This window comes from Cervus elaphus, chromosome 18, assembly GCF_910594005.1.
Source record: "Cervus elaphus chromosome 18, mCerEla1.1, whole genome shotgun sequence".
Taxonomy (NCBI): domain Eukaryota; kingdom Metazoa; phylum Chordata; class Mammalia; order Artiodactyla; family Cervidae; genus Cervus; species Cervus elaphus.
In genome coordinates this window covers 122394621-122403218 of record NC_057832.1, presented here as the reverse complement: position 1 = coordinate 122403218, position 8598 = coordinate 122394621, and the positions used below count along the sequence as shown (strand labels likewise).

The following is an 8598-nucleotide window of genomic DNA, read 5'->3' as shown; positions in this document are numbered from 1 at the left end:
GGGTCGGGCACCGTGCAGGCCAGGCTGCTGCCTTAGGGTCGGGGACGCAGAGGGGACCGGGGGCGGGGGTGGGGGGAGGGGGAGAAGGAGCTGCATGGAGGAGACCTGGGCCTGCACTGTCCTAACTCTTCCCAAGGGGACCCCAGGGCCACCACCTTGGGGGAAGCAGGAAGACATCCCTCTGACCCCACCAGCTTGGAGGTTCACACACCCACCCGCTCAGCGAGAAGTTTGCCTTTTCTGCTGAGAAAGGCGCACTCCAAGGTGTGAGGGTCTGGACCAGGGCTCCAGGGGATGGCCACGGCCCACAGGGCCGGGGGTGGGGGGGGGGGGGCCAGTCCAGGAGTCGGCAGCCCCGGAATCACTCTTGTTTGCTGAAGCAAATCCTCGGTGGGTGCCTGGGGCTAAAGGGCACGTCAGAGCCACTGTGTAGAGACCCCTGGTGGAGGGGCGAGGCCAGGAGGCCTCTGGTGGGCCCCTTTGAGCCCTGTGCCTCTGTGAGCCCCAAATCCATGAGGCCGCCCCAGCGCATGGATGTCCTGGGGCCCCAGACCTGGGCTGTATCTGGGGCGGTGAGCGGCCTGAAGGGGCGTAGGGGGAGGGGGACACGGGAGGCCATCTGCCAAGCCGTGTGGACGCGTGGGGAGGCCTCCTGACCATCTCAGCCTGTGGCCACATCAGGCCGGGCTCGCCTGAGACCTGGCCACCCTGCCGTCTCCTTGAGAAGCCAGCCACGGCCGTATGTGTCTCCAGATAAAGGTGGAAAACGGAGAACTGACTTTGAAGTATTTCAGGTGGTTTAAAAGACTTTTACAAAGTGTCTTCTCTCCTCACAAAGCCCCAGGAAACAAAGAAAGCACATCAAAAACTCAGTGAGGCAGGCACGTGGAGACACAGACCCATGAGATTGAGGAGGCCCATGTGAGGGTGGGGGGCGGTGGAGGGGCAGGACCCAAGGGGCAGGGGCCGGCGGCCCTCTTCCCAGACGGGACCCTGAGGCAGAGAGACCCTAAGCGTCCAGGCGGGGGGATTCAGAAGGTGGGCCTGGGGCCATCTCACTGGTCTGTGGGTTTTCTTGCACCTGCTAAGTCAAGCTCATGCAGAGCCATGGGGGAGGCCAGAGGCCATAGACTCAGGGGTCCCTGCCGTCCGAACAGGGACCCTTGAAGGGACAGCCACCCGTCAGGATAGGGGTCAGCCCTGAGGAGCAGCATCTCGCAGCCCTGGGCCAGCTTTGCACAGCCTGAATCCGCGTGGGTGGTGGCTTTCCAGAAAGGCAGGGCGGCGGACCCGTGCTATTTATCAGCGCGCTAAACCTCAGTTCATTTGCAAGTGGAAGTTTGCATTTCACTTTTCTAAACTGTGAACAGAACTCAACAGTCCATGAGCCTGTACCCCTGAAATCACGTTCAGGATGAAGACGAGGCCGTGAGGAGAGCCGTCGTGGGCGCGTGTGCAGTGGGATGTGTACGCAGGGCTGAGGCGGGCTGTTTGCAGCAGAGCACACGTTCGCAGCCTGCAGAATCACGCCCTCCCCTGTAAAGCCTGAGTCACTAATCGATAGAGCTGGGGCTGCCCCTGGCGGGCGGGGCGCGTCTCCTCGGCCTCAGGACAGGGGACCAGATAAGGAAGTTCCACATTTTTCCCACTGAGTAAACATCGGCCCCCAAGGTCCCGTGCGCTGGTCTTGGTGGGCGCTGTTCCCGTGGATTCTGAATGAAGATGAGATGCACAGTTGCAAGCCTGTGCTCATAATGCTTCCTCGTGAGCCAGCGTCTTAACTGTTCCACGTTCCGTGGAAAGGGTGCTCATGGGCATTGCTGCCAGGCTTGGCCAGTAGAGGAGCAGAGCTCGTGGTCACGCCCTCTGAGCAGGTAGGTCCTGGCATGGGCCTACCTGTAAACATTTGTGAGCCAACGGGTGACTCTTTCCTGCAGTAACACCTGAGCTTGAGATGTAACTGAACACCGTGGGCAGCCCTTATGTTGGGGTGAAGTCAGGAGTCCGGGAAAGGGTGGCCTGGACAGGGGAGGGGACAGGAGCCCCCTCGGGCACCCGAGAAGGTGAGGACTGGGGACTCACCTGCCGGCTGGACAAGTCCGGGCCCCCTCTCCACTGCATGCCTTGGGGACAGCGATCTGGCAACAGAGAGACATTTCACAGCTCACTATTTATGGGTCTGCAGGGGGCCGCTCTGCGGTGGAAATGCACTTATAAAATTGGAGCGATCACTCAGGGGGCGGATTTTCTGTAAACCCCCGGCGACTCGGCCAGGCCGACGCAGCTGCTTGCCTCTCTGCCTCGCCCTCCCGGGCAGAAGACACCAAACTCCACCATCCACGCCTGGGGGGACCCTGGGTCTCCTGCCCCCCACCCTTCCCTGCCTCCTCCCTGGGGTCCATGCCAAGACATGCCTGCTTAGAGGGCATGACCGCAGTCTCAGCTCCTCCACCAGACAAGCCTGGCAGCGATCCCTGCCCCCCACCCTGAGGGCCCTTTCCAGGGTCGGAGAAGACCTAGCTCTTCAGTGCTTCTCCAGGACTGGGGGGAGCAGTGCAAGGTGCCCCCTGAGACCCAGGCGCTGGAAAGGCCCCAGCCCCATCAGAGACCCTTGCTGGGGAGCCGCGGCCTCCCCGCCCCCACGGTGGGCACTTGAGAAATGTTCCCAGGGATGGAACTGTGCCTTGGCAAGCCCACGACGGGGCTGGCTGCCAAATGTTCTCCCAGCAGCAGGGGCCGTTTTGCAGGAAAGAGGAAAAATGATTGCAAATATGAGCTGACGTCAGCTTTGTCTTTGGAGCCTGAGAGTGGGTAGCAGATGAGGTCATTTAAAACGCTCTGTCTCCTCCTGGACTCCTCCCTGCCCTGGGAGAGAGGAACCCTAGATCTCAGGGCCTCAGAGGTCTACACAGCTGTGCACAGCCGGCTCCGTGCCCCCCAGGGGCCCTGGGGTCTCTGACGACAAGCTGCTTCAGTCCCGCTGGAAGCACACTGACCAGTTAGACCTCCCTTGGTGATGCTGCCTGGAAGGTGGGCCTTCAAATCCTCCATGTTTCCTGGCACCCGACCCTCCCATCCTGAATGCCCGCAAGGGGGCACCTACAAGCCTGGGGTCTCCCTCACCCTGGGCTCCATCCTTGGACACTGACGTCCTGTGACCATTCGGCAACCCGGGAATCAGCCCCTGTGGTCACTTCCGGTTCATCCAGGAGGCAGCTGAGCCACTGAGAGTGAAGGGACCCACACTCAGAATCGGCAGCAAAGACCTCAAACCACAGAAGGGTGGTCCCCAGGGACAGCAAAGGGGGAGAGGTGCCAGGGAAGAAGGGGCACGGGGCGCCAGACTGGGCTGCTCAGGTGCTCAGAAAGAGGTACCGGGCTGCAGAATGCACAGAGGAGCCTGGAAACCAGACCAAGACTGCCGAGCTTCAGGGACCCACACGCAGATCCCCAGCTGTGTGACCTTGGGTAGATCACTTCACCTCTCTGAGCCCCGCTGTCCTCATCTATAAAATGAGGATAATAAAAACTATCTCAGAGGTGCTTTAAGAACTGAAGAATTATAACTAACACCTACCTATTGAGAGCTAACACTCAAGGCCCTCAGCTAAGAGGTTTTCAGGATCACTTTAACGCTGACACCGATATTGGGGAAACGGAGGCAGAGGGCTGAAACAACCGGCCCAAGGCAGATGGCTTGGTGCCGTCCTGAAAGAGTGAGTGACCTCTGCCAAGCCCGGGGTGGCAACTGGGGGGCCATTCTTAGCCACTGCCAGTCGACAGTTACTTCTGGACGCCCTAAACGTGCTCCAGGACCTGGGCGGTGTCTGGATGTGGGGGAGGGGAAGCCCCCCAAAGCCCCCCACCCAAAAGAAAGAGGCCTCTGAACTAAGTAGAGACAGTGTAGAGCCTTCTGTCCAACATTCTGTCAACAGGGACCCAGCAAAGACCTCCAACCCACCTGCGTGTAAGACAGAGCCTGCATGTCGGGGACAAAGAACAGTGGTCACACGGCTCCTCTGAGCTCCAGGGGCCCCGAGCCCACCCCTGCACAGCTGCAACCTGGGGGTGGCTGTGAGCAGGCCCTCCAGATAAACTCAAATGTCCTCACCTCCAAGGACATCTCACGTCATCAGCCTCATCTCTTGAGTGAGATTCAAAGCAATGGCTCCACGATGAGAGGTTCCTGGCCCTCCATCTTCCTGTCCGCAAGACTGGGGTGATTGCTTATCTGTTCCACCTGGAGGGGCCCCTGGCTAGGGCTCCAGGCTCACGCCCCGGCTTTCCCCCTTCCAGCATCCTCCTCCCGTTCCAGCTGCCACCCAGCTCGGGGCTGTGCTGACCATTCTCCTGAGAAACCCCGTCCACGGCTCCGGAACACCTGTCCCCACATCCCAGCCGCCAGAGCTCCTTCCTCCCCCAACGGCATCATCACTCAGCATGCCCACCTCCTGTGTTCCTGGAGTAGACTGGAAGCTTCGTGTGGTCCACACAAAGGGCCATCCACCCCCACGCCTCCTCCAGGCAGACACGAGGCAAATACTGGCCGATGGAGAATCAGAAAGTGGCTCCACGGTGTCACCCTCCGACTTCCTGACCCACCACGCCCTCTGGGCGAGAAGGGGAGTTCTTCCCAGCAGCCTGTCCACATAAAGAGCAGGGAGAAGGGAAAGGCCCACAGACCATAATTCCTCCCACTTTATGGCAGATAATTTAATATCAAAATGGAAAGTGGAATGGACTTAAAAATGATGGTAATAAATTGTTCTGGCTGCTTGTCATCCCACGAGATGGAGTGTTAACCGGGATGGGATGGTAGGAATCTGTAGATGGGGATGGGAACCACTCTTTGAGTTTCAAGGTGAAGCTCTTGAGGGAATAAAAATAAATGCTTTTTCTCAAATCTAAAAGGACGGCACGTGCCTGTGAGAGTGGGTGCCCCCGGGCTGAGACCTCCAGGCCACACAGGCAGGCGGTGGAGTGGGACTGGCTCTTCTCCAGGGCTGGTGTGGCAGCGCCCTGGGGCCGGCCGGGAACCAAGGCCAGTGCAGAGCCTTACCGAAGAAGACCAGCACCGCTGAACGCCGTTTGAAGGACAAGCTGGCCTCTGCAGCGGAGATGCCGCACACCCGGGGACAACCTGGGCAGGGATGCCAGGCCCCGCCCACCTCCGTCGCGTCCCTGTTGGCAAACCTTGGCAGGGAGGGTGGGCCTAGTTCCCGAGTCAGGAACTGTCCGAAATGAAGCAAGGCCAAGCAGGCAAAAATCCAAATTCCACCCAGAAGCCAGCGTGCAGATCTGACTTAAGACTGAAAACGAGATAATTGCATGCAAAACTTGATCAAGAAGGGCAAAAATTTTCAAAGTGAGAGTAGCCCAGGGGAAGACCAAGGATGACTCTTGGGCCAACAGGGACTGTGTGACTCAGTCCCATTCCTGAGTCTCTGGGCCCCTGCCTCAAACAAGAAGAACAAGACCTGGACCTTAAGACACACGCAGGGTTCCTACCCGCCCACCCCATCCACCCGCCATGGGCCACTGCTCCACCCCACTGTTGGCCCTGCCCCCACCCCATGATGTGCCCTGCACCGCCCCCACCATGGTCCTCTGCCCCACCCCTATTATTGTCCCTTGCCCCGCCCCCACCATGAGCCCTGCCCTGCCCCCACCATGGTCCCATGCCCCGCCCCCACCATGGTCCCCTGCCCCGCCCCCACCATGAGCCCCTGCCCCGCCCCGACGATGGGCCTTGCCCCGCCCCCACCATGGTCCCCTGCCCCGCCCCCACATGAGCCCCTGCCCCGCCCCCACCATGAGCCCCTGCCCCGCCCCCACGATGGGCCCTGCCCCGCCCCCACCATGGTCCCCTGCCCCGCCCCCACCAGACAGCCACACCACAGCTGCTCAGAAGCTGAAGCACGTTTTCCAGAAGTCCTCGGAAGTGACCAGTGCTTGTCGTCTGAGAGAATTTCCTTTTTCACCACAGCCAGAGACGCTAGAAGGCAAATCCAGGCAGCGAGCCGGGCTGTCCACCGGATCAGACCGCCTGAGGGCTGAGCGTCCCGAGGGCCGGCCTTGGGGGAGAAGTCCGCCCCGGGGTGTCTGCGGGCATGTGTGTTGGCTGAGGAAAGCGCGCATTGCTCCTTGCCAGGGTTTGCATGTGCGTGCGTGTGTGTGTGTGTACATGTGTGGGTGTGTCACGCCTTGTTCTGAGGCCTTGTCGGGTTAACAGAATCCCAGGTAAGTGGCTGGAGATCTCACAGCTTACAGGCACCTCGTCGCCCGTCTTTTCCAAGAGCAAGTGGGAGACTGCCATGGCACTGTAAATCAACTACACGCCAACATAAAACAAAAATTTCTCAAAAATCTGCGTTCAGGTATGTTTTAGAAATCAGGATTATTTATCTCAGCTCTACTTAAAATACAGCCTACCTGAACTTTGGCTGAAAGGCACATGTGTAAGAAATACAATTAAACAGTCTGTGACGCCGAGGGGAAACCTGGTCCCAAATTCCAATAAACACCCGGCTTTACAAGCCCGGCAGGGACGCAGGCTCCAGAATCTACAAGGACCGAGGGAGGGTGGAGGTCTGGCCTCCCTGAGGCGAGGTCCCAGGAGCCTCCTCTGTCAGAAGGCTGGCTCTTCTCGTCCAGGTGGGGCGGGAGCGTCTTCCTGCTGAGGGCAGAGTCGTGGGCTTCAGCGGGCGGCCCGTCTCTGGGAACAGCTGTGGATGAACTTTACCTGAGTTCAGGGAGAAGCAGCCTTCAGGTAAGCAGTAGCATGTGCCAAGTGGAAATCCCAGCCCTTGTGTATTTAGTGAGTGAAGATAAGACTTCCTCTTTGACAGCAGACGGCTGCAGTCATGGAAGCCGTCCTGCTGCTGCTGACAGCGTGAACCTGCAGAGCAGGCCCCGTGCTGCTGCCCGCACCTGACGGGCTCCACCCTCCCGAGACTTCCGGGGCCAAAAGTCAGGAATTTTCCCCAGAGTCAGTGGTTCTGAGACTGCCAGAGTCCCAAGGATTGTCGAAATTAAAGAGCCGGTTGAGCATATTTGCACAGCTTCGTCCAGAAGAGCTGCCGACTGCAGAGAGCTCTGAGTCACAGGGTTGCTTTCTCGTATCTCCGCTGTCATTTTAGAATAAACAAAACATCCACACTGTGCCTTCGAGCTTGGCTCCCAGTGTTCCGGGGAAATGAACTCGTGTGTCTGACCCTAAATCCTCGGCCACCTTCTTGGTGACACTGAGATTCAAGGCTTTCACCTCCCTGTGGTCTGGCCTCCCCACCAAAGAGCAGGTTTCCAGCTCTTTTCTGGAAAGATATAGCAGTTTTTTAAGACTATCAAGAAGCATTTGTCTTTCTAGGGCAATTACAAAAAAGGTCTTATTCACTGAAAATTTGACTTTCTCAGTGTTTTGGTCTATAGTCACAACCATAAGCGTCCATGTCCACAAAAAATAAGTCATTGAAACGAACATAATTCTTCTTGAAAATGTTCACACTTAATACCTCTGTTCTTTGTGTTCATGTGTTTTTTGCCATCTTAATGCACTTTATGGAGGTGGGGGGTGCCAAAGTTTTTAAAAAATGTCATGGGACATCGAGGGCATTACACCCAGTAACTTATATTTTTTCCCTAATTCAGTGCATTGAACTTGAAGCCTCTATTACAGCTAAAAAGTGAAAGTGATAGTCGCTCAGTCGTGTCTGACTCTTTGCATGGACTGTAACTCACCAGGCTCCTCTGCCCGTGGGATTCTCCCGGCAAGAATACTGCAGTGGGTTGCAATTATCTTCTCCAGGGATCTTCCCAACCCAGGGATTGAACCCAGGGCTCCTGCATGGCAGGCGGATTCTTTACCGTCTGAGCCACCAGGGAAGTTCCTCATGGCCAACACTTCAGCAAACAGCCAAAGTTCCTCTAGCTTCCTCTTGGACCCCTCCGTTCAGTTCACAGAACCAAGGTGCTTTCACAGAAGTGTTGCTGAAGCTTCTCAGACTACAGTTTGCTGTCTCACCTCCTAACAACTGGTAGCCCTTGACGCTGTTTTTGAAACAACATCCACTCCATCGTGGACGACATAAGATGAGTAGGGGCAATGCTGGGTGTACTCATGTGTGTGCCAAGACAATGTCCAGCAGAAACAAACAAGCTGGTCACAGAACAATCAGAATGACGGCCAGATGGACCGCTTTTCTGGCTGGATCTCAACATTATCACTTCACATCCACCCCCAAGCCCAACTCGGCGCAGACCCTCAGGATAATAGAGGTGCATCTTCCCTCTTCACCACTAAGAAACCCTGGAGAAGTGGCTTTCCCAAGTCCTGACTCAAGAGGAGCCAGAAGAGACGCCTTACTAGAGCAGAGGAATTGCGGGGGGTGGGGGTGGGGGGGGAGGGGGGTCCCCGTGCCCTGGTGACGGCTCTGTCTCTAGAGCCGGAGAAGTTCTGGACTTTCTTTCTTGATGGAAAGCGAGATCGAGGTGAGCCCTTATATGAACGAGGCGAGCCCTTATATGAACGATCAGCGGACATAGATTCTTGCAAAAACCTGGATCTGTAGCTGGGTCTCTCTTCATTAAAAGAGCCATCGT

General features: G+C 57.4%; 1 long non-coding RNA gene across 3 annotated transcripts; it reads right to left on the bottom strand.

Moving 5' to 3' along the window:
- Positions 1 to 855: 855 nt before the first annotated feature.
- LOC122674821 lies at positions 856 to 6052 on the bottom strand. Of its 3 annotated transcripts, none has more exons than XR_006335049.1 (6): positions 5883 to 6052; positions 5194 to 5309; positions 4449 to 4542; positions 4112 to 4202; positions 2083 to 2138; positions 856 to 1896 (listed from the first exon to the last, which is right to left on the bottom strand). It is a non-coding gene; the product is annotated as an uncharacterized LOC122674821 (long non-coding RNA). The 3 variants fall into 3 exon arrangements; XR_006335050.1 differs by having other exon boundaries at positions 856 to 1712; XR_006335051.1 differs by lacking the exons at positions 856 to 1896; positions 2083 to 2138 and adding an exon at positions 3428 to 3506.
- Positions 6053 to 8598: the final 2546 nt, after the last annotated feature.